This window comes from Dryobates pubescens, chromosome 22, assembly GCF_014839835.1.
Source record: "Dryobates pubescens isolate bDryPub1 chromosome 22, bDryPub1.pri, whole genome shotgun sequence".
Classification (NCBI taxonomy): Eukaryota; Metazoa; Chordata; class Aves; order Piciformes; family Picidae; genus Dryobates; species Dryobates pubescens.
In genome coordinates, this window is record NC_071633.1 from 11,342,142 (window position 1) to 11,366,604 (window position 24,463).

A 24,463-nucleotide genomic window follows, 5' to 3' on the forward strand; every position below is an offset into this window, starting at 1 on the left:
GACCAACAGTCTGGTCCCTCTTTCCCCCACCTCCTCTCTCAGGCTGGAGGAGCTGCTGCCTTGTGGTCACTGTAATTTAATTTTGGCATGTTTCACTGCACACAGTGGATCCATTTCTGTACAGTAAACAAAACTCTGATTGCCTCTTGCAACAAATATTTTGACTGTCTTTTGCCATTACAAGCTTTTTATCAAATTAAACAGTGCATTGAACTAAGGAACTGTGGACTTGTCACAGTAACCCCTCTGCGATACTTCTTGGATGCATAATGATGGTTTTGCTTGTTTTCATCCTGCCTTATTTCTTCTTGGGATGGCAAGCTCCTTCCACATCACTGAGCAAGCTCCCTGTGTTCAGGTTTCAAATGATGACTTGTTTCCCACTCCTTCCCATCCCAAAAAACTAGGTAAAAAGTTGAGCTCAACAAAACCCTTGCCAAATCCTGATTTAAGCTTAGGGTTTCTCAATGTGTGCTGTTTTCAGTTAGCGTGCAAGCTTACAGCACTGACTCTTCAAAGAACACTCCTTGGTGATGTTTAATCAAAGAAAGCAAATATTTCTTGGTCTTGGCTTAAGTTTCCGTTCTGTCTACAGAGCAAGTCAGTTATGAAGATGACTATGCTGGTTCCTGCTGCAGGAGAGGCATGTGAGTGGTTCCTACAGTACCAGCTGTGACAAGCTTACTTTGTTTCAAATAAATGAATACTCTTCAAATGGTGTTAACCTAGTTAAAATTTTGCTTATCAAAGCAAGATCTGTAAAGCAAGCCAGGTAAGTGCATGTTACTGTTTGAAGTTGTATGAGAATGCAGGAGGAGGAGTTGATTTTGAACTTTCCTCACGCTGCACATCGTGATCAAGTGCTTGAGGCAACTTTAACGTCTGAATGAGTTTGTCATTAAAGGAGTAGTGTTGATAGCAGGGCTGTGTTTACTCAGCATTTCCCTGCAAGCTCTCAGAGCCCTCCTTCCACCTTCATGTTTACTCTTGAGTTTAGCAGAGATGCCTGCCCAGTGAAGGAAAGGGCTAACATATCCTGTGTATGCTGAATGACAGTATTTCTGTGAAATAAATACTAGGGATGCTTTTCATATCCTGGAAGAAATCACAAAAATATCACATAGAGGAAAAAAAACCAACAGGACTTCGCTCTGTGTTTGTATTTGTTTGGTACTATGCTATGTAAGGCAGTGTATGCATAAAGAGGAGCAAGGTATTAGCTCTAAGTTAGATTAATGTTTGAATTAAGCATCCAAAAAGGAAAACAAAACAAAAACCCAACACTGAAAAACCAACCAAACCAACCAAAACCCCCCAAACAATCAACCGAGAAGGGCTAAGAAAGTAAAATAACTTTCACACACAGAATCACCATGGTTGGAAGAGACCTGAAAGATCATCAAGTCCAACCCGTCACCACAGACCTCATGACTAAACCATGGCACCAAGTGCCACGTCCAATCCCCTCTTGAACACCTCCAGGGATGGTGACTTCATCACCTCCCTGGGCAGCACATTCCAATGCCTAACAACTCTCTCAGTGAAGAACTTTCTTCTCACCTTGAGCCTAAACTTCCCCTGGTGAAACTTGAGACTGTGTCCTCTTGTTCTGGTGCTGGTTGCCTGGGAGAAGAAACCAACCCCCTCCTGGCTATAACCACCCTTCAGGTAGTTGTAGAGAGCAATAAGGTCTCCCCTGAGTCTCCTATGAAATTCTGATCTCCAGACTTCAGGTCTGAACACTATGTGCTGAACTGCAAAATATCATGTACGTTCATGTGATTCTTGCTTCAGTACCATACCCAAGGGCAGATCAGGATGGGTGCAGGCTGTCAGTCTGTTTCCAGTATACTTTGAGAGTAAGATTATGTGTTAGAGTGTGTCAAATGCTAATCTGGCTAAGGCTTTCTGTATCACTTACGCAATTTAATATGTCATCCCCACCTTCCCGCTTGCTGGATTTACTGTATAATATATATTTTGGCCAAGTGTTTTTCCTCTAAAATAGAGAAAAGCAATTTAGGAACAATGCACAAAGCAAATGAAACACATGCTCTGCTGTGCAAGAGTGGTTGACAGCTCTGTTTTAAAAAACATTAACAAGGAGATATGCAGTAAAGAACATAAGTCTCTTTGAAAATGCTAAAGTAAACTGAGTCTTTGTTGATGGGAGGAGGTAAGTGTGATTACCTAGTCAGGGAAGAGGATAGGGGCATGCATGGGTTGGAAGCAGGGCATACTGGGGTTTTTATTGTGAGTTTCAGATGCTACTGGCTATAAGTTGAAAGAACTGATACAGAGGTAAATAGGAGCTATGTGGAACCTGACATTTTATAATGTATACAGAAAAATAGTCCTAAGTAGTTAAGGATTTGTCAACACTTAGTCTTTATTTTACACAGTAACTAATCAACTGCTATTTAGGCTTTTCCTGGGTCTTGCATGGTTTGGGCTGATTTTGCGTAGGGTGCATCATAGGAACTGGACCCAAAGGGACAAAAGGAAGATGGTGAGTGTAGCATTGCTTCTCTTTGTGTCACAGTCCTATGCATAAGGCTCATTTGTGGCCAGCTTTCTGTGGGATAGAGGGGTGCTTGCAAGCATTCAGTCTTTCATGGTTGTCCAGTAGAATATGCTGTGGAGAGAACCAGTGGTGTGTGCTGACATGGAGCTGGGAGACAGAAGCCCCTGCTGCAAGCCATGAGCAGCTGAAGAACCACCCTGCACAGACCCTGGCCAGGGCCAGGGTGCTTCGTGACCTGACCAACTCTACCTCACCTGAGGTGTTTGGCGTGGAGGCTGTGTCTTGCTTCTGTTTGAGAGTGCATGGCTGAAAGGCCTGATTTGATGTGTGAAATGAAGAGAGAGGAAGAGCAGAGACCTTCCTGAGCACTGTGGCAGAGCCGCCCTCCTTGTTGTCTCTGTACTGGTTGTAGCCTGTGCTTCACCTGGCGTTGCAGCCATTTGCCTTCTGCATCTGAGGAGCATGTCCTGCCTTATACCTCCATCTTCCTGACTTCTTTCAGACATCCCTGTGGCTCTGTATTCATCCTGGCTCTTCAAAAGATAGGAATCTTAATTTCTCCATCCATTTTTGAAGAACTGAGATTCTTGAGTCCTTGAATCATTTGACTTGCCCTCTGCTATGCTGCCTTTGCAGCATCCCTTTTATATAATCTCCACTAGTTGCAGTATTCTGTAATACAGCCCCACTCCTCTCTCTAATAGACTGCTCTGATGTCCATGACTTACATCCCTGAATTTTCATTACTGCTACAAAGAACTGCTATGCACTTTAAAAGGGAACAGATGGATTCTTCCCTATTTTGGAAGAGATCATTCGTGCCTGTCCACCTTCTCAAGTTCACCTATTTTCATTACTTTAACTTAAAATGATTTGTGGAGCCTTCTGAGCTCTCAAAATTAAACTGGAGCCTGAATAAGATTTGAACCTAGATTTTCCACATCTAACCTAAAGTAGATGATAGCTTCAAGGGAGGACCTAGAGAATAGTTCATTTTGGTTATAGTTCAAAACAGTAGTCAGTCTGTTCCTTCCCACTGCGCTCTTTCAGAATGGCTCCAAGGAAGCTCACAAAGAGCCCTTCTGAGATTGAAGTGGGAACAAAGTGCTAATTGTTAAATTATCTTTTGTCCAACCCAAAACCTAAGGAAAATCATCTGAAGGATGTTAGTTGCATACAGAGTATTTCTGTCTCTATCCAGTGTTAAGTAGTCTGTTTTAGAAAACCTTTATGTTTTGTCCTTTGCAGTTCTCAATAGGCTTTTGCACTCAAACAATATGGACTCTAGCAGGTGGCATTTTTGGCAAATGACCTTTTCTCAATACTGGGACGTTCAGAAGTTGGCCTTTCTCATCTTTTTTTTTTCAGAACTATTAAAATAGGAGGTGAAGAGCAGATTTAGTGCTAATGGGGTGAAGGTGCACTGAGATCTTAGACCGGAAGAAAATAAAAAAATCGATTTCCAAAGAACTGAGTAAGTGGTGAAGAGCTGGGTCTGATAGCTGGCTGTAGTGACTAGCAGCACTTCTCTCTGGAAACAAATCACACAAACTTACATGAGTGGGTCTGCTGCTGTGGCAGAGGTTAATTATACGCGCGGCTCGGCTGCTCGCAGGCTTTTTTCTTCTGCGCTCTGCTCGCATTTGCCTTTCTGACGTGAACTGCAGTAATATGCACAATTTATGTGCCTCTGTCTGATTTTGGTTAATTGTAGTAGTAATTACTAATTTCCAACCCCTGACCTGCTTTTTTAATCGCATTTTTAAAGCGATCTTTTTGTGCCGTTTTAGAATTTGGTGTTTGGTTTTTAATTTAGATAAATTATGCCAAAGTGTTCTTGAGAGAGCTGCGCGCTGAGGTCAAAAGCTTTATCTTCACAGTGCCCATTTTCTTTAACCTATTTTAATAATTGTAGCTGCTTTCTTTAATGGGTGGCTTTTGTCTGAACTACGCTGTATCTGTCCTGTTTAGACCAGGCTGCTGATGTAGCAGTAAAACAAAGTGCTGCGGAGCAGTCCCGAGGCTTTGGGATCACCACCTTGGTCAGGGAGATTCTGGGACTGGATTTCCCTTCCTCTGTCCCTCCCAGCACAGCTTGCAATACACCCAGCCTCATGGCTCCCCTACCCTGTGCCTCCACAAAGCACCCAGAGACAGACCATGGGTCTGCCATGCTCAGCAGCCATCCCATCCTGGATCTCTAGCATCTGATCACCAGTTCAGCTGTGCTCACACTGTGTGGACTGTATTTGAAAGCCTTTCCCACCCTATTTCCCCATGTGCTCATAGATACCCATATGTAGACGCTCATAGATGCCAGCAGTGGCAAGGTCCCTGGCCATGTTAATGGCACCAAAGCATGTGTGAGCATGGGGAACTCTTTGGGCGAGCACCTTCCCACCTCACAGACTGCATCTTGTTCTGCACTGGAGACAGAAAAAAGGTGGCATTTCATGGCCAGATGTCATCATGAACAGTGAAAGCTCCTTGTCATCCTTCTTGTAGGAGAGGTCTCAGCTTTTTAAAGAGGACATTGTTTTTAGCCCCAGACACACAAGGGCAATATTCATGTATGTGCATTTACAGGTCGAGGTGCAGTTTGCTGTGGCTGGTTATGTGGTAGACTCTGCTAGATCTTATGCAGACCTGCCTTTCTCTCACCCTTCTCCTCCTCCTTCTGCTTTAGATGTGGAAAGTTTAACAGGGTGTGACGTTTTTGAACTTGGAAACAGGTATTAAAGAGCAATTAGCTGGCTGGCCTCCCTGGATAAAACAGAGAAAACTTGCCAAAGATCTTCTTGTCTTTAAACATTTGTACAAATCTCATGTCAAATATAGAAGTAATTGCCTTTCCCCCCTTTTCTTTTTCCTCTCCCCTCAACCACTTTCAGTCCTGCATCTGGTTTAATATAATGGGTGTTTGCATGAATGGCTTAGTTAGCCAGGGTGGCAATAAAACACTTTAAATTTATTGTGACATTTGGATTTAATTAAAAAGTACACACTTAGAAAAGTAAAACATAATGTGTAGAGGGAGTCAGGAAGGTTTCTCTCCTTTTCTTCCAAAAAGCTAATTAGAGTTGTATTTTAAATTGTTTATGTGCTGCTAATCATTGTAATAAATCATTTATACTGAGAAAGACACACTCTAATGTGCTTGTGTAACTGTTTATGCTCTCAAGTTTCTATCATGAACAAATTGATCTGGAAGTGAATTTATTAACCACTAGGGAAGAAATCATTAGTGCTTTCTCTAAATATTCCCCAGGTACACTTTTATTATAGTAGTTTACCGTTTTAACTAAAAGTAACTTTACAGGACCTTGGTTGTAATTATGATGCAAATCGACTTCCCGTCATTTAAAAGGAGGGGAAACTGCCTTTTTGCTGGTAATGTATATGTGTGTCCTGTATGCCAGAGAGCCTCACAGCTTCCTAAGGGTTTGTTTGGTTGTTTTGTTTGGTTTGGTTTGGGGGTTTTTTGGCTGAAAACAAAATGTAAAGTTGTGCTTTCGGAGGAATTAGTTATGGGCACTTCATGGAAGTGGAAAGTTTAATCTCATTAGTCTACCTGGCCTTTGCTAAAGGATCTTAGGACAAGGTAAGTAGAGCCTGTCACGTTAAATCTTTTGCATCTGATGGCACACTTACACTCACAAAGCAACTTGGTGCTTTCAGAGTGCTGGAGATCACTTGAAATCTCTTGGGGATCGCTGGCATTGCTGTTTCCCCATCACTGGTGAAGCTACTTATGAAGGGATTGTAATATGGAAAATCGGCAGCAGAACTGTGATTCTAATCTGGATTTTCTTGTTCATAGTACAACTCTTAATCCAAACTGGAGAGCTGGTGACATCCCTGCTCTTCCCAAGGTTTTCTGAGGTGAGCTTGTCCTGTGAGTCTGGAGGTGGTTGTGGAGCTGTGTGTGAAGGTGTTGGGAACCATGGTGGGTTTGCAGGTGCTGGCTAAGACTGAGGAACAACTTTCATATTTGGAGGTGCTGCTGAATTACTTTTCAACACCAGTACTTCCCCTATGGTAGTAAATTGCATTTCCCAACCAAGAAACCAGATCTGACTACCAAAAGCTGCAGTTAATGCTAGTAGGTTTTGTGGGTGCTTTTTAAATTTAGCTGCTATTATTTGAGTACTGAATTATTTACTTACAGGTGTAGCATTGGACCACCAGGTGGGAATACCCACAACATGTAGATTTATATAGTTGAATAGGTGGTGAGGCATTTTTATTTGAAGTCCTCAGAACTGTAAACTGCAGTGTAAGTCGATGGCAAGGTTTCATTCTCAATGGGATAGTCTTAAACAAACAAACAAAGCCCCCAGTAACCTAACCAAGCAAATAACAAACCCAAACCAACAACCAAACCAAATCCAACCCTAAAACAACAAACAAAACCAACAACCAAACAAACAGAAAAACCCAACAACCACCTACTCACCAAACCAGTGTTGCAATTTCTGGCAAAGCAAGCAGTCTGCAGCCCTTTCCAGCAGAAAGAGTCAATATGGGTACAATTGTTCTCTTTAATTCATGTTCTTTGGAGAAGGTGACTTAAAAATGGAGAGTTGGGAGGATATCTGTGGAGTCCACAGAGACAGCTGCAGAATGCAGTGGCACCAGGACAGGAGCAGAAACAGAGTTAAGCTGGAACCAGAAGCAAAGGCTTCTGGCACCTTCATGCAGGAGCTTTCCAAAAATCATTTGCTGTGGGAGCTGAAGTGCCCCTGGGATTTCAGCTTGTTTCTCCCACCCTTCCCGTGTAAAAGTTCAGTCAGTCTACCTGTGCGCCGTCTCGGTGCTTGGTGGAGATGTATTGACTGCTTAACAGTTCACCTCAGTGTTTCCATGGCAGAGAGTGTTGGAAGGGTTTGATGTCTGATGCATGTGAGAAAGACCTCCTCTTGCCTCAGGGACATAAGCACTGGGAATAGCTTTGGGTTTAAGTATCAGCACTCCTACTGTTTTTTAAAATATGGTCCTTAGCTGCTCATGGTTGCATTCATGGTTGGTGGTTTTTTAACTCCTTAGCCTCAGGGAGGTTCAAAAGTCTCAAATCGGTCCTGGCTGCACGTATGCTGTGCCACCTGTGTGTACCTGTGAGGAGTTTATTGGTGCTTCAGTTACACAAATGTCACCGAAGAGGCTTCCCTTTTCTAGATTTTCTGCCAACCAAATAGTTTTCTCTCATGAGATCAAGATGCCTATTCTCTGTCTCTTTTTAGACCGTATTTCTGATGTGTTGGTTTAAAATCCAATCATATTGTACACATCTTGCTCGCAAAGCGTGATTATTTTTATTTTTAAAGAGTCTTCTAGCTATTCATTTTTCCAGAAACCTGCTGTAGAGTGTTCTGCCACATTAGGTTTCCCTAATAATCCATGGGAGGATGTGATCAAGATCTATTACTGGCTCTCAATGTGGATGTCCCCGAATTCTGTGAAGGAGCTGTAGTGGCAATTTGCTTTGTCTTCTGTTTGGAAAGCCTTGCTGTACTAACCAGGACTGTAAGGAATCAAAAGGGACATCTTGTGTCTTCTAGGAAATGTGGATTTTATTTTATCTTTTTTCATTTTTTCTGGATGTCTTTAGATCCTTTTATGGCCATTTTCAGAGTGAAATGTGAGACCCTCAGTCATTACATTTTCTGTTGAATCTGACACTTCTAAATGTAAATGTGTCTACCAGAATGCCATTAATTGAGAACGATAAACGTCTTTTTATATGCAAAGTCTTTACGTGGAGGTGACTCTTGCTGTGATTCCTGAAGGCATTTTTCCTTCAAAGCACACAAGTATATCAGCACTTAAAGAAGCATTTGATATCCTCTTGCCATTGCTGTGGCCTGAGCCTCTGCGTTGCTGTGCCTTATATCTCTTCTCTTGACACTTTACAAGGTGTGCCGTATCCAAGCTTGGACCTTCTCCACAGAAGTGTCCGTGAATTAATAACTCAAAAATAGCTAGTGGCAGTTTTACACAAAGTCCCAGAATTCAACTTGTCCTTTGGTGAGCAGAAGGAGATGGAAAGGGACCAAGACAGCCATGTAATGAACATAGTGGAACAAAGCTGGTGGCCATTTACCCTAGGGGAGCCAATGAGGACAAGTTGTTCTCTGCCACCACTTGCTGCATAAGAACAGCTTTTGTGTACAGTCTTCTCATGCAGCTTTGGGCTCATGTAAAAGAGTGAAAGCATCTTCAATTATACAAACAGTATCTGCAAGCTACTTAAATACATGGTCTTGGATAACCAATTCTGTAGGTTTTTAAGTAGAGCTCTGTTGTAAATTCAGGTCTTAATAACCTTGCCACATAGTGGCTTGGTAAGATTTAATATCTCCTTTTCACGTTTCATTTTGTCTCTTTCCTTGTTAACAATTCCTTCCAATTGGGCAAGAAGTGATATCCATCGACTCTTCTACTGGTGAGACTTTTAAGATGTTGGCATCTCAAAAGAGTGGTGCAGTGGCTCTTGTGTGGTGTGGCAGGAGTTTTTCCTAAGTGTGTGACAGTGGTGATGGATTGGAGGAGGAGCACCAGTGGAAAGTGTTATTTCACCATTTAGGATGAAAATAAGGTAAACCCTGTTCATGAGGAGTAAAATTGAGTAACAATTTTAATTTATTAAGTCTGTGGAAGAGGTAGGGGCACAGGATTACTGCAGTTTTATCATGTGGAATGGGAAGACATTGTCCCTTGGTTTAATTCTTCACTGCTCTCAGAAGATGATAATATTAAGGTACTCATGCTGACTCAGACCTTACCAGGGTGATACATAATGTTGCAGTGTCTTGCTTCAAGTAAAGCCACCAAATGGAGCTGTGATGAAGCCATTCATGAACTGCATACCAAAGGCTGATCATTTTCTGGTGTTTTATAACACAAGGCATCTGTCTTAAATGTTAACTTCCAAAATATTTCTCTGTATGCTGATAATGTGATGCTAACTGTGGGATGCAGCTTTACCATTTTTTATGCTCTATAACAAAAATATGAGCTCAGGGGTGTATTAGCATGATAATGCATTAACATGAAGTACCCTTTTTTTCTGCAAAAAATAGGCATTCCTCCCACAACAACTGAAAAATAGAGAGGATATTGTCTGTAGAGGTTTGCATATTGTACTGCAAGTGTATTTTGACACTAGAAACTGAAGAAATGGGAAACTAGATATGTCTAGGGAGTAACTACTAATCTAAGTGTCAGGTTTGATACTGGCAGACTCTGTGGAACCAGTAGCTCAAATCTCCAGAGGACTGGCAGAGCCCCTGACCTTTGTAGCAGCAGATGAACTGTTAGTATTACTGAAGGCTGACTTCAGAGAAAGTGATGGACAGATCTTAAACATGAAATTGGTGCCTGTTTTGCATAGATACAGGATGTCAGAGAGCACTCATACAGAGGAAGGGGCTCCCCTGATTTTCTTGGCCATTTAAACAGTACTATATGCATGCTGTTTGTTGGCTTCACTTGTCTCTGGAGATGGCCATGTTTCATCCCTCTGGTTGAAATTTTCTGATTGCTCAGGCTGTGGGAATAATTTGTGGTAGAGCTCATTAAAACAAAAATGTTTTGGAGGTATCTAGTTTGAATTGTTGGTGATATCAGGCAAAGATGACAAGATTTTGCTTTGCAGAGGTCAGTATGTCAGTTGTGAAATCAGCTCTAGGCCTCTGAACACAAGGTAAGTGTCCATCACTTGAAGTTGGCCAGGTGTCCTGTGAACAGACTAGAGAGAGCCTAGCAAGCACCATCTCGGTGGTGGCACATACAGGGAGAAGCTGAGTGAGGGCAATGGGTTTTCTGTGTTGGAGAGGAGAAGGCAACAGAGAGTTGTCACAGCCAAGGAGTTCAGAGAAAACTGAGCAAAACTCCTCTTAGAGGGGAGCAGAGGCTCTCATCTGGGAGAGGAATTCATGCCAGACAGTTCCACAGGAAACAACCCCTGTGTCAGGTAGCTGTGGGCAAGAGCAGGCAGAGCAATCGTGGGACAGGTGGTAGATGATACAGCCATGGTCCTATTCCAATACTGGGAGGAGAAGCTGGCTGTTGGCTTCCAGTGCAGATCTGCCCCTTCTCTTGTGCAGTCTGATGGACCTGTTTGGGACTGGGGCAGGGTTTCAGCTGCAGTAGGTTTGGGAATGAAATGAAAATAAGGCTGAACCTGCCTAAAAAGTGTGAAGTCTACGGAGAAGTCTTCTGCTGCTTAATTCTCCGAAAGCAGAGTGGCAATTGCACACTCGGCAGTTGCTGTGAAATTGCTGCTATGGATAGCCAAAAATGGGATAGATATTTTTTTAACTTGAACTTTGGGGCGTCTGAAATGCTGATATCTATTCTTTTCCACCCAATTCCTATTTGTAAGCACTTCAGTTAAGGGCTCAAATAGATTTTGGCTTTTGGAAACAGTTATTCACACACTTCCCTTAGCTGTTGGATCTGGAGCAGAGGTTGGTTTTCCTTATCAGACTTTTTTATTCCCTATTAATAGGGAATAAGTACACTGCTGGTATATAAAGATAAAGCAACATAAATCAAGATCTCTCTATGCACATTACCACTTCAAACAGAACTGGTAGCCAAAAATAAAACCACCAAAAGCAACAAGCCTCCTATCACTTGAAGTAACAAATTACTGGTTGTGCACTATGCTGTGGCAGATCATGGCTTGCTTTAAAGTATCATTCTTTTCTCCTATGCTTAGATAATTTAGACACTCCTGAAAAGAGGTACCACATGGAGTGCAGTGGAGTTGAGGCAGACTGGAGAAAAGGATTGCATTTTGCATGTGGAAGCATTGAATGTAGGTTGTAGATAAATGACATGGATTTAGAGCCATCATTGCTGCTACAGCTTGATTATTTTTCTCAGGGATAGGTGCTGGCTCTCTCCTGCCTTTGAAGAACTGCTGTACCTGTGTCTGCTCTGTATTTTATATAAGGTTGTGCTGACTTCTATTCTTCCACTTCCTATCTGCCTCCCTTTCTCATCCAAAACTAGGATGCTGCAATCATATAGCTTCCAAGTGTTCAGCAATGGCAACAAGCTATGAAAAGGGCCCCCTATGGCCTGTGAAAATACCCATATCATGTACTTCATCCATATAAAAGCATCTGCTCTAGAGCTTTAAAAATGAGGCTTGCAGAGAGGCTGATATAGTCCTGGGAGCAATCAGAGCTGGGAATAATGTAGGGCTGTTCAGGAGCTCTTTAGGGTAACAGGTAAATGTTTGTAGCTGTTTCCTCACTGGAAAGTGTGCTGGGATTGTTGCCTTGACCTGTGCAGCAGAGGAGTAGAGAGTATGGCAGGGCTGGAGATGTGTGCTGTGAAACCAAAGGTTTGCTGCTTTTATCCCAGCTAGATGTCCAACTGTGTTTCTTGAGTACCACATTCACTTTGCAAGAAGGCAAGGCAGGGAAGAAGGAATCTAATACGATTTAGAAGTAATAAGGTGGACTTCGCAGCAGCCCTGCTCTTAATAACTTTTACTCACACAAACCTGCTTTACAGATATTTATAGTGAAGTTTTTCTTGATATATAAAAATATTTATAGATATTTTCTTTAAAGGGTGAATAAATCACTTGGTGTCATTTGACACTAGTGGATACGTCTCTTTTGTACAGAGCAAATTTTCTTTAGGTGGTGCTTCTTGAACTCATAGGAAAATTGAATAGCACTGAAATGCTGGGAATTAATCTAAACTACCAGTGTGAGGTGAAAAATGCTCCCTCTGCTCTAATTGGCATGGCCCAATGAAAGACAGCTCTTGGGCTGCCTCTCTTGCTAACTGCCCAGCTCGTAGCAGAGTGACATAATTCCCCAGCCCTGGAGAACCATAATAGAGCACTCCCTGAAGTGCTCAAAATCCTAAGGGGAAATTAGGATATCTATATTTTTTAATTAATTTTTCTATATCTATTTTTAAATGTATTATTTTTATGGGTTTCCTGGAGTGCTTATGTTCATCCAAAGGACTGGGGGCTATTAAACAGAGGGGGGTTTAAAGGTTTCTCTAATTGCCACACTTCCTCCCTCTCCCCTCTTTTAAGTGGCTTTGGACAGTGTGCAGAACTTTGATTTTAAATTTGTCTAATCTCTTGAGATATCTACATAGGGAAAACTATTGTAACTGAAATGGCTCTGAATATTTTTCCTTTCTTCCATTTTAATAGATGTGTTTAGTCTACTTTAAAAGCTTTCTGGAGCACCTTTTATAAATGGCTAATTTAAGCTTGTCAGGTTTTAATTATAATCTCTTTATGCACAAGTTAAGATGCTTAATGCTAGTGAAAAGTTCTGAATACAAAGCAAACCTGTGTCAAGTTGCAGAGCACTCTTTCCTGTCTTAATTGCTTCTGGTCTGAACTTTAACCTTAACTCTCCCATCTGTCTTATATGTTCCCTTCTCTCATCACAACCACTTTCTTTCTGTAGAGTGCTGAGGATCTGTCTTAATTCTGCAGGATTTTTAGTCTGGCAAAAACCTACCATCAGGCTGTGGATGTTCAGCTCCTTTTTTATCCCATTCCAGTGTGATGAATGTTCCTGGAATTTAGCCCTGCTGCCTCATGTAGCCCAGAGCATGCATGCCCTTACCCCCTGCTAGATGGTGGTAGAAGATGGGGTACCTAAGATATCAAGAGAAGTGCCTTGGATCGCAAATGTTATGATAACTTCTGGTCTCAGTTAAAATCTCTTCCCAACAGCATCAGTCATGCTTTTTGTTTGCAGTTTACAGATGCTTTCTTAGGTAGTGTATTCCTTTTTAGGACTGTCATCTGCCCGATTTTCTGGCTGTGACCCAGCCTTGGTGGCAAAGGTTACTTGACTCTTTCTTAGATAAGAATGAGTTTCATTCAAGCTTAGAAAATTAGTCTTGAAAATACTCAGTCAGTGCAGATTCTTTCTGGAGAGTGCATTTAAAAGTCTGAATCCAAAATTGATTTGGAAGTACTCTAATCTAAAATAACCCTGATGTTAGCATTGTTGTCTGCAGCTCTGGCTAGCCCTGGCGTTCCGGTTCAGCGCATTGGCACACAGTTCCCTGATGCTGTGAAATTGAGACTCATCTGGAGATACAGACTTTTCTAAAAAGGATTGCAGGGCACTTAAGACTCCTGATTTCATTAGTTCAGTGAAGGAGTTCTTTTCAACAGTCAGGAATCTCGTGATGAGGTGGATGAAAACTGAGCAAATCAAGCGGTAGAGACTGCCATGGAAATGGAGTGGAGGAAAAGCTGCTTGGTAAGATTTTTGGCCCGGAAGTGTAGCATTTTTGGAGCTGAAGGTCAGTGGTTTTGAAAGTCTTTTTAGTCTGAGGTTTCAGGCAAAGCATTAGTAGTTACACATCCAGGCCAGACTTTAGGAGGTACATTTCAGGAGCCTTTAATTTCCGCACGCTGGGCTAGGTCATACGTTGGGGTTTTTTATTGTTTTTAACCAAGTGTAGCCATCAGCATCCTCGTGTGTGTTGGTGAGAATTAAATGGAGCATAAATAGCTGAATTGAAGAGCAGACTGCCACTTTAAGGGGATCAGTTGCTGCACAAAGCAGTGGTAATGATCCAGAGGAGCAGGACACGTGGAGGAAAAGAGTAAAGTGTGAGTACCATCCAAAGCGCAGGCAGCAGATCATAAATTCTTGTAGTGGTGGTGGTCTGAAATTCAAGGAGTAGGATTAGAGAGCTACTGTGGGTTAATGAAAACGGCTCCCTTAGGATCAGCTTGAATTCAACTCAGTGGTCAACCGTAAGAAGAGGAATGTCTTGTGCAATTCCAACTTCTCATCCATATTCTGAATACTGCAGTGCTCCTGAATGCTTAATAGAGTAGAATATGCTCTGTTACGGTGTATTTCATATGACTTCTAAGATGCTTTAATGCAAACTAAATGTCATGCTAACTTACCCCAGACCGTTAGTGCTCACTTGAGTCTGGGATGTATGGTGAATTGCAGCAGAGTTTTCACAGCCTTTCTTGGGCGTTTCACAGACACACAAAAAAGAAACAAAAGGATAAAAAAAAAAGAGTCTTGCAATTTTGCTTGGGTCTTTCGTGTTGTCCGGGCTAATAGTGCTCAAATCCTGTCTCTATACGTCACCTCAAAGGAACTCATTATAGCATGAGTATACAACAGCTAATGCCAAGAAACCACTTTTAGTTCTTATCAGCGCAATTTCTTGTAAAGAAGGGTCGCATTAATGGCCAGCTGTGGCTTGTGAGCCCTGACTTAATCAGTTGTGAATAACAAAAATTAGTTTGAGGCATATAGTTACTAGCCAACTGCACCTATAACAAATGGTTAATGAACAGTGTTGCACCGGGGTCTGCATACCTTTCCCTGTGAATGAAAGGGGAAATGGCCAAGAGCAGGACTTTCTCACTCCTAATTGCAGTGGCAAAATGGGGTAGAGTAAAATCTGCCCATGGAAGCAAACTGTTGGTAAGTAAGCCTTAAGATAAACCTCAGTAAACAGAACAGAAGCAATGGTAGTATTTAGCCTCTTTTTCAGTCTTCTCTATCTTTGTGGCATTAAAAGAATGACAACTTCAGTTATTTGCAAAGTATAGCAAGTTCTTTCTCAGAAACTTCACCCTGTCCTTTTTCCAGGCTTGAAATATTAAACTGCCTTTGCTGGAGCAGTCAATTGTGCAGGGTGCTGTGCTCTCTGGAGTCAGTGGCGGGATGGGAAGGATTGTTCCAGTTGTGGTGGGCTATACTTTGCACGGCCAGGATATCCAGGGACCTCTTTTGTCTGGTCAGTCTCAGATAGGAGCTTCAACAGATCAAAATGCACCTTTGTCCATTTTCTGCTAGGAAGGGCAAGACAGTGCTGGCTTATTGTCCTGCTCAAAATCTCCCCTTCCTCCTAGCCACCTCTGAGTAGGCAGAGGATTTTGGGAAAGAGCAAGGCAAAACCTTTACTATTTTCAGGGTGAATTTTGGCCCCTGAAGTATGGCTAATGATTGGCATGTTGACTGCAGGCACGATGCAGATAAATCCAGCAGAGTTGCACTAGATGTGAAGGGGTTTTTTGCCACCTCTTCTGGAGCTTGTTCATGTGCAGCTGAAGCTTACCAAGGCAACTCCACAAATTCCTTGGCTTTTCTACGTTGCTAGCTTTTTAGGAGGTTATATACAGTCATTCAAAACTTCAGGGCTTGCAAAAGGTTAGTGCACTGTTTATATCCACAATGATACAAGTTCCACATCCTAAATCAGTAATTATTTATTGGTTACCTACACAGTAATTACCAATGCAAAACTGAGACTGAGACTCTCCTGACCCAGGCCACCTCAGCCCCTCTTATACAAAAACAAACAAACAAAACAACAACAACAAAAAACCCCAACAAACACCACTTTGAAATTTTGGAGGGGGAAAGGAAGTGGGGAAATGCGATGCTCTCTTAACCTTGGTTTTTCTTTGCTACTTTCATGAGGCAAAATTCCAGTCTGCTTTATTTTTTAAGTCAGCAAACTGATTATATATTGTAAAAGATCAGTGTTTTCATGGGTGAGTAGTAATTACTGAGTAATGGCTTAAAACATTTCCTGAAGGAACATAAAGCTGTTTTTAAAAGTCAAGAGTACATTAAAAGGATTACCATGTAGATTTGATTTTTAGATAACACTAAAATGGATCCCAAATGGACTTATGAAAAGGGATGCTATCTCTTTAATGGAAAGTGCATGGTCTGACAGCTCAGCATGCAAATGGTCCTGCAGAGAACTGTCTGTTGTGTTTTTTTTCCTTTCAACAAGAAGAGAAAGAAGGGCAAGGAAAGCTATTTCTCCTTTTAACTTTTAATAGCAGATGGGTTGGTCTGGTTTTGCTAGGGAAGGGAGAGGAGGCTACATTTGAGGAATAGCTGCATCTTTCTGAATCACAGGGGAGGTGTATGTCATGACTTGGAGAAGGTCAGCAGCAATCGTGTCACTTACATGGATTGCATTAAGTAGACAGACTCCCTCTTGCATTCTTTATAGGTGAATTTTTACTTGTCTCTTGGAAATGAAGAAAATATGCAAATAAATTATTGTCCTTGTATATTTATTATACCAATCTTATGCAGGGCAGGAGTGTCAGTGCTTGGCTTTGCAGTAAGTTTGGATGGGGGCAGGAGGGGCAGTTACTTTCATGCTACAGTAACTTGCAATCACAATAGCATTTGCTATTTCAGAGTTGCCAGCACAACTTTCTGTTGATTGATGGTGTAAAATACGCTCTTGGCCTGAGTAGGATTTCTTCTAGAAACATTTGAAAGAGGGTATTTTTATTTCATTAAAAACAGAGCCCTGGGATTCCAAATTCTTTTGTGGTATTGCACAAATTAGTATAGGCTCCAAAAGTCTTGAGAAATTTCTATAAGCCTGTGAAAGCTTTAGATTGGATAGTCATCACTGCCTGCATTAGGGCCTGTGACAGATTGCTTCATCAGTGTACACAGAGCAGAACATCAAATGGCCATTTGGCAGTGGGCACTGAAATTCTATTAAGGTTGCCGAAAGCTTCGGTTGACATTGTATATGTCTGCGAAGAGGCAGAAGAAAAGATGATGATGATGATTGTGCAGTGATATAGTTCTGTTCTCCTTAAAATATTCACATATTTAGCATACCAAATCTGTCAGGGCGATGTTAATGTCTCCCTGCTAAACCTGAGCTCTGCTACGTCGCGTGTCGTGTCTCCAAACCTCAGCTGCACTATGTTAAACGGTGCATTGTAACTGGAAGGTGAGAGTTGTGTAGTATTACACATGTGCCTGGAAATAACTGACTTGAGTTTTTACTTCTCAAACACTCTTTGGGATTTTTAGCTTGATATAGGGGGGGGGTTATGTTTTATTTTCTTTCCTTTTTTTGGAAAGGGAAGGGACAAAAAACCTGCCTGGATTTAACCTTAGTATGTAGATTTTTCTTAAATGAGTCAAAAAGCAAGGGATGAATTCTTACCTTTGTGACTCTTCTTGTGATTCTTCTTCTGTTGGTCTGCTTTGACACCCAAACCCCCTGAACAGAAAACTTTTCAGCTGAGGGTTTTCAGTGAACACCTGCAAAATGATGGATATTGAGTATGGGATGGATTTCAGGCTAGTCATCCCTAATAGTAACTTTGTCACCTGTGATGTGTTTATACTGCTGGAAAGGTGATTTGAGGATAGTCCATTGCCAGACTTTTTTTTCTAACTCAGACATTAAGAGAAGCAACTGGCCACCTAAAATCAGGACCATTGCCAGACTGTAGGGTGCTAAATTGTGACTAATTGAGAAAACTTGATCAGAATGTTCTCAGGTTGAAGGTGGAAGAAATCTGTACATCTTTTTAATGTTCTCAAAGCTCCAGACAGTGAAAATGAAACATTACATGTGCTAAGAATAATCTTTGGGCCTATGCCAATTATAACAAAATTAAATCTCATACAAGCATATTTTATGAGCAGAGGGGAAATGCTGTTTACCAGAATGATTTACAGACACTGGTTTGCAGTAACAATGATTATGGTTTACATTTAGTCCTCCTGCCATGTTTTCCTGTCTAGCTACAGGTTGTCTTCTAGTAAAAGCTGCTCTGTAAGAAAGATCTCCCAGGCAACCACCAACAGAACAAGAGGACTCAGTCTCAAGTTGTGCCAGGGGAGGTTTAGGCTGGATGTTAGGAAGAAGTTCTTCACAGAGTGATTTGTCATTGTAATGGACTGCCCGGGGAGGTGGTAGAGTCACCATCACTAGAGGTGTTTAAGAGGAGACTGGATGAGGCACTTGGAGCCATGGTTTAGTTGATTAGATGGTATTGGGTATAGGTTGGGCTTGAAGATCTCGAAGGTCTTTTCCAACCTGGTTAATTCTATGCTATGCTATGCTATGCTATCTTAAAGCAGATACTGAAGTCCCAAAACCTTTGGGGAAAATGAAAATCTGTATTATAACCTTCAACCTGGTGTCCTGAATCAGGACCTATGTTGAAACAGGTTCAAAGGATGCAAATGATTGTTTTGGATATCTTGCTCATTCTTGGCAAATGGCTTGAAAACAGGGTCTCTGCATTTGACACTGGAGGTGTCTAAGCTGCTCATGAGGCTTTGGGTCACTTTTAGGCAGCTGCAACTGCCTGGGGACACTAGATTAAACTGTGTTTTCACAAAAGCATGTGCCCAAAACAATTCTATGTTTTTGAGAGGAGGACTATAGCATAGTTAAAATAGAAGTACTGATACAAATGTTGTTTCTCCCATTAACTGCCCTCTCCAAATACATTTTTTTGTTGCCATGCTTGGGAAATTAGTTCAGGGCTGATTCAGAAGAAAGAATACCACAAATGAATTGCTAAAGCCACTGTAAAAATCACCAGCTGTATATTGCAGCATGAAACTGGAAATGGAAAAAAAAAAAAGAAAAAGATTGTGGTTACTCATTGAATAATTTTGATGAATGGTTTAAGGCTTGTTCATAAGCATTTAGTTGCAAGTACTCAGTGTTCCAAATGTAATGTTTTAATTGGATACACAGATGACATGATGAGTTTCACCTTGCAAGCCATAATTCTTCAAATGAAATTCTTGGTGAAGATGCCCAAGACAGCTTGCTCTCAGTTCACAGGAAGTGCACGGTTTAACTTGTTTCACAGGGTGTAATATTCATAGAAGGTGAGTAATACAATACTGGGAACACAAAGTGAGTTTCTTTTTAAGGGAATTAAATTCACTGCATCTTTTTTGGCAATGACTGTCTGCATTTACTTAAATGGGTGATGCAGGTCTCTAATGCTTTTAAATGATATCAGATCCTCTGATAAAAGACATAAGACTGCAGCTTATTTATTGTGATGAGACAGGAGTTAATAAGATTACTCCTACTCTTCAGTTTCTTTTTCATCTTTTGCAGCCAAATGCTGAGGTTTTTGTTAACAGGCAAAAGGAGGTCAGCTCATTTAAGGAGTGTTGATGCTAGAAATAAACATTTTTTCCCCCTCAAGTGGAACTCTGAAACCTAGGCTCAATTGCCCAACTGCAAAACTCCGGAATTGCTTTTAGCACTGGAATGCTGCATCCCTGTAATCACCACTGACAAAAATGACAAAGAAAAGACAACAACAACAAAATAAAAGGCCAAGAAAAAAAAAGGGGGGGGCAGAAGAAAGAAGTGTAACATAAACGCACAATAATTGTGGTGTTTGGCAGAAGGGTTGCTCAGAAATGTGGTAACTGGAAGGCTCTGCTCAAGCAAGAATTTGTGGTGGAGAATAAAACCTTATTTCCAAGGTGTTGTACAACTGTACCAGGGGAGTTCTCACAAACCTTTCAGGGAGCAGCTGTGTGTGTGTGCAGTTATCTACCTTGTTGCTGAGTAAGCTTTTACGACAGAGGTAGCTAATTTGAGGGAGAGTTTGGGGATTATTTATTTATTTATTTATTCATTTATTTTAAACCCCTAAACAAACAAGGAAAAAACCCCTCCAACCAACCAAAAAAACCACCAAAAACTTGCAGAGGGAAAGAGTTAAAGCCATCTGCCTGGGAGCATTGTGTAAAACATACACACAATGTTGGGGAAATAAGCCAATTATGTGTGCTTCACAGGAGGTGGGGGACTGACCTTTGTGTATAATTAGTTCTTTTATTTAAAGCAAAGATTTTGAATAGAATAACTAATTAGCTGTCATAAATGGCAAATTGAAGATTTTGGCCAGATTCCTTGGGGAGTGTGGGAGGACGTCTCTCCTCCCAGCCCGCACTGTAGGCTCTGGCTCTCCTCATTAGGGTTGTTTTTAGTTCTCTGCCGTGGTAATGAGGATTGCAGTGGTGGCACTTCTTGAAGCCCCCTCTAACAAGGCATGAAATGCAGGTGGAGGAGAACTGCCTTCAGCTCCTGCCGCTTTCCCGCAGCACATGTGGGTGTAGCAGGGCTCGGGTGGGAGAGGGGGAGGCCATAGGGGGCTGGGGAAAGTTGGAAGGGGTCTGAAAAGTCCTGTGCTATCACCTTTGTTTTATGCTCTGGACCTGACTTTGTAAAATACAGGCAAGCTGCAAAGCCTTGAGGCATATATCATTAGCTAGCAGTCCCACATTACTCTTTCAGACCAATTAACCTTTAGAGTTGCATTAAAGAAATTAGGTGGTGAACTTCCATGCTTTCAGAGGGGACCAGTAGCTCTCTTGCAGACCAAAGCACTGTGGAGCCGTGCACCACAGGACCATTGCAGATAACTGTTATTTAAAAAGGCTACCATTTATAAAAAGTTCCCAGGCTCTCCTGGAAACAAGGCTTTATGAACAATGCCCTTGGAGGAACTGCAACTGATTGCCATGTGAATGGAAATATCAGTAAAATGGCTTAGAAAAATTTAGAGGTGTACTTAGTGGACACTTGTGTTATAAAGGCAGCTGAATAATTTCACAGAAAGACCCCGACTGAGAAGATACAGGCTGATTAAAGCTGGTTTGTCTGACTGTGAATAGAGGTAAAGTTTAGATTACTCACTACAATAACAGCCTCTTTAGACACAGCCATAAATTTCAGTATGTCCAGAGGTGGTGTCTATAATTTTTTAATGTGCATTGGAGCTCTGAGCACTCAGAACAGGTTTTGTTTTGTATTTACCAGCAGCAAGTCTATTAAGTTGTAGAGGGCAAAGAAGGGAGTGGAGGTAGCCGAAAATAGAAAGGCTTCATCTACTGCTTCTAAGAAAAGACAGCCGTGGATGGCTAGCAACAGGAGAGGAGAGAGCAACTTGATGGTACTTTCAGAATTAAGTAATCAATCAGCATTCCCTTTGTGATCATGTATTTCAGTGAGTGAGTGTCCAGCTGTTAATTTTTCCACTTCTGCAGCACTACTTCTCATTTTCTAATCCTCGCCCACAGAGCACACATGGAATTTATCGAAGCTGAGCCCTTTGTTTCTTGACAAGCCCTGGTTAGACACCACATGCCCCTGATCAAATTGAACTAGGTATCTGGGCGGGTTTTGGGTAAGTACTGGGGGGAAATCTACACAGAGAAACGAAGCAGCAGCTCTTTCTTGCAGCGTGGATATTTCCAGAAATAAAAGAGCAGCTTTCCAGGTAGTTTCTACCTGCAAAGCTTGGACTGCTCAGGGTTTGCTGGAGGGGCTGCAGGAGGAGGAAAGTGGGGTTTGGTGGTGGTTGTGTCCTCTCTCTGCAAGCCTCTGACCGTGAAAGGGGTTAAGCTTCTGAGATGCTGCTCTCTTGTTGCTTAGAAATGACATGGCAAGCATTTGAGGAACCCTTGCTGATCAAGTTTGGCAGTTTTTGAAATTTTGTTTCACGCCTTGCCTGCTGTGTCAACTCACCAGCTAATTGCAGCTGCAACTTTCTGTCGTGGCGTGTGTGCTGTGTGCAGACCGGTTGGCTGGGATGTCGGAGGGAAGCCTCACAGACCAAAATGTAATTTCAAAACACTGAACCTGACCAGCAGAGGCTGACCTTGCTCGTTATTATCTGAGTGGGAATAGCAGCTTTGAACATCATATGATCTCTGAAATGGTACCTTTTTTCATTAGAAAGCCCCCTGCTGAACACTGGCCAAATACATAGCTTTTTTACTTGCTTAAGGTACTGTTTAAAAATATATCTATCTGTTCCTTTGCTAGTTATTAGAGGAAAATCAAAGTGCTACATTCCTTTTATTCACAGAAGCCTCTCATAAGACAATGGTGAGCTTGCAATAGCAGGGAATTGAGATGGCTGTGGTGAGTGAGGGTCTGCCAGGGCCACAAACAGAACAAGAACCACATGTACGGCCAGGCCACGGCCATCTGGGTCTGCTTGCCACCTCAGGGGACCCTCCTAACCTGCCAACCTGCCTTTACTGATCAAACCAACCTCTCCACATGGTCCAGCCAGCGTTTCAGCCCTGCACAACTGTCCTTGCACTTGACTATGCGGCTGTCACAGTGGACCTCTGGATCAGCACAGCTGTAACCCTTCAAGGGCACTGGTTTCAAAAGTGCTCGAGGGCCTTGGGATGTCTTGTCTGGCTAATTGTCTGGTACTTCTCAGTCTCAGGGATGATCTCAACATCCAGAGCCACAGCAAGGGGGTTTAAGGGACTTTGGTTATCTAGAATCTGAATCTGAAATCTGTAGCACCTCCAGACACAGGACTTTAAAGGTACCTAGATGAACCTTGCAAAAGACTTGTATGATGACCCCTCTTGTAAGAAATCCTCTTCTGCCTCTAAGGGTACACAGCTGAAAGCCTGTTTTGTGGGTGGGTAATGACTCACTGGTGTCCAGGGCTCCTATCTCAAAATATAATTTGCACATCTAGGTCTTAGTTTTCATAGGTGCCAACTATTTTCTTTCATCACTGGTACTGATCTTGCACGGTTTGCAAATGCAAATGTATGTATGTACCCTTCTCTGCCTCAGAGTAAGGCAGTCTCTTCTCACAGTGTTCTGTTTTCCTGGTGTGGAGTTGGAGAGAGCATGGGATGACAGCTCTTAAGTTTTCTGAAATAGAAATTGCTCCAAAAGTGAAGCTTTTTGTGCTCCTGAAATGTACTCTTAAAAAAACAACAAAAAGGTGCTGTGTCCAGGACCATGCAGCCACTTCCCTCATTCTCAAAAGAAACTCTTACCAGGAGCACAGAACTTCTGCAGTCTGACCTCTAGCACCTGCAGTACGCTTCTGACACTTCCCTGCCCTTTCCCTCTTTCCAAATGTGCAGGTGTTTCCCTGTGGCCATGTAGAATTTCTCTCAGGAGCATTATGTGCGGCAGTTAAACACAGAATTAAGTTTTCACTTAATTATTGCATACTTGTCACTGGCATCAAAAGTTTGCTTGTATTGACTTTGCATGTGGTTTCAAGTGTGCTGCAGCAAGAGCAAAAGGACTCTTCAAGTCTTAAGAGTTTCTGAATGTTACTTGACCTGTCTCCGTGCTGCTGAGACCACTTTGGTAACAAATGGATCAATACCTCGCTGTTTGTGTAGAGGTGTCTTAAGTGCTATTGTCATCTGCTCGCAGCTCTGACAAAGCAATTATTACTGTAGGAGTGGTGGGTTTTACATGTGCTGAGCATTAGCCACTGTCAGGTCACCCTGGCTTTTAAGGAAAGCAGCAAATGTCACTTATTACTGTGGCACTGACTCGGTCCTCTCTGGTTAAGGGACTGTTAATAATTCCATTTTCGAGCTGCTGCTTTCTGGGGCATCCAGCGCTTCCTACAGAAATGGTGGTTGAACTTTGGGTAAGAGTGTGTAACCAGTGACACCTGCTACTGTAGCCAGTGTCCCCCCTGCATTGGTTAAGCCCATGGCATACTTGTTACAGGCCCAGCATTGTCATTTTTAGTGATTGACACCAGTGGAAATAAAAAGCAGTAGCAAAATAAAACCAAAGCTCCAGAGAAAATGGGATTCTGGCGTCTCAGGGAGTTCGTTTCTTCTTTCATTATCTCCTGTCCCCTTCCTCCTCCACAGTACAGTCCTTGTTTATTTTTCCACCTCGCCTGTTGATTCCATAAAATCCTCTCTTGCCTTACTGTTAAAGTGAGAAGGGTGGCAGGTGTCACACCTGTGTCAGTGCTCACCGTGGGAGGCACTAGCTGCTTGGGGGAGAGTTAAAAAATGGAGACAGCAGTGTGAGGAACGTGGCCACAGCAAGTCTCCACCAGTCTAGTGACTTGACTGCCCTGTCCCCACCTCATACCCAGCTGGCTCATGCTTGCACGGCAGTCTCAGTAGAGGTTTCCAGGGAGGAAAAAAAATCTTGACTTTTTGGTACCTTCTCCAGCCATACAAGAGGAGAAGTAAAGCTCTGCTTTAGTTAAAGAGCATGGCTTCACTAGTGGTAGAGAGGCACTGGTTGGGTTGTTCTCAGCAGTCCTGAAGGGTTTTGAATGAAATTCATTTTAGAGCAGCCCCTGGGCTTGCTCTGCCTTTCACTGGGGCC

At 42.2% G+C, this 24,463-nt stretch overlaps 1 protein-coding gene across 2 annotated transcripts in view; it reads left to right on the forward strand.

Annotated features, from left to right (window-relative positions):
* The window catches only part of LMO1 (LIM domain only 1), a 63,467-nt gene that overhangs the window by 20,456 nt on the left and 18,548 nt on the right, over positions 1–24,463 (forward strand). The gene's annotated exons all lie outside the window — the stretch shown is intronic.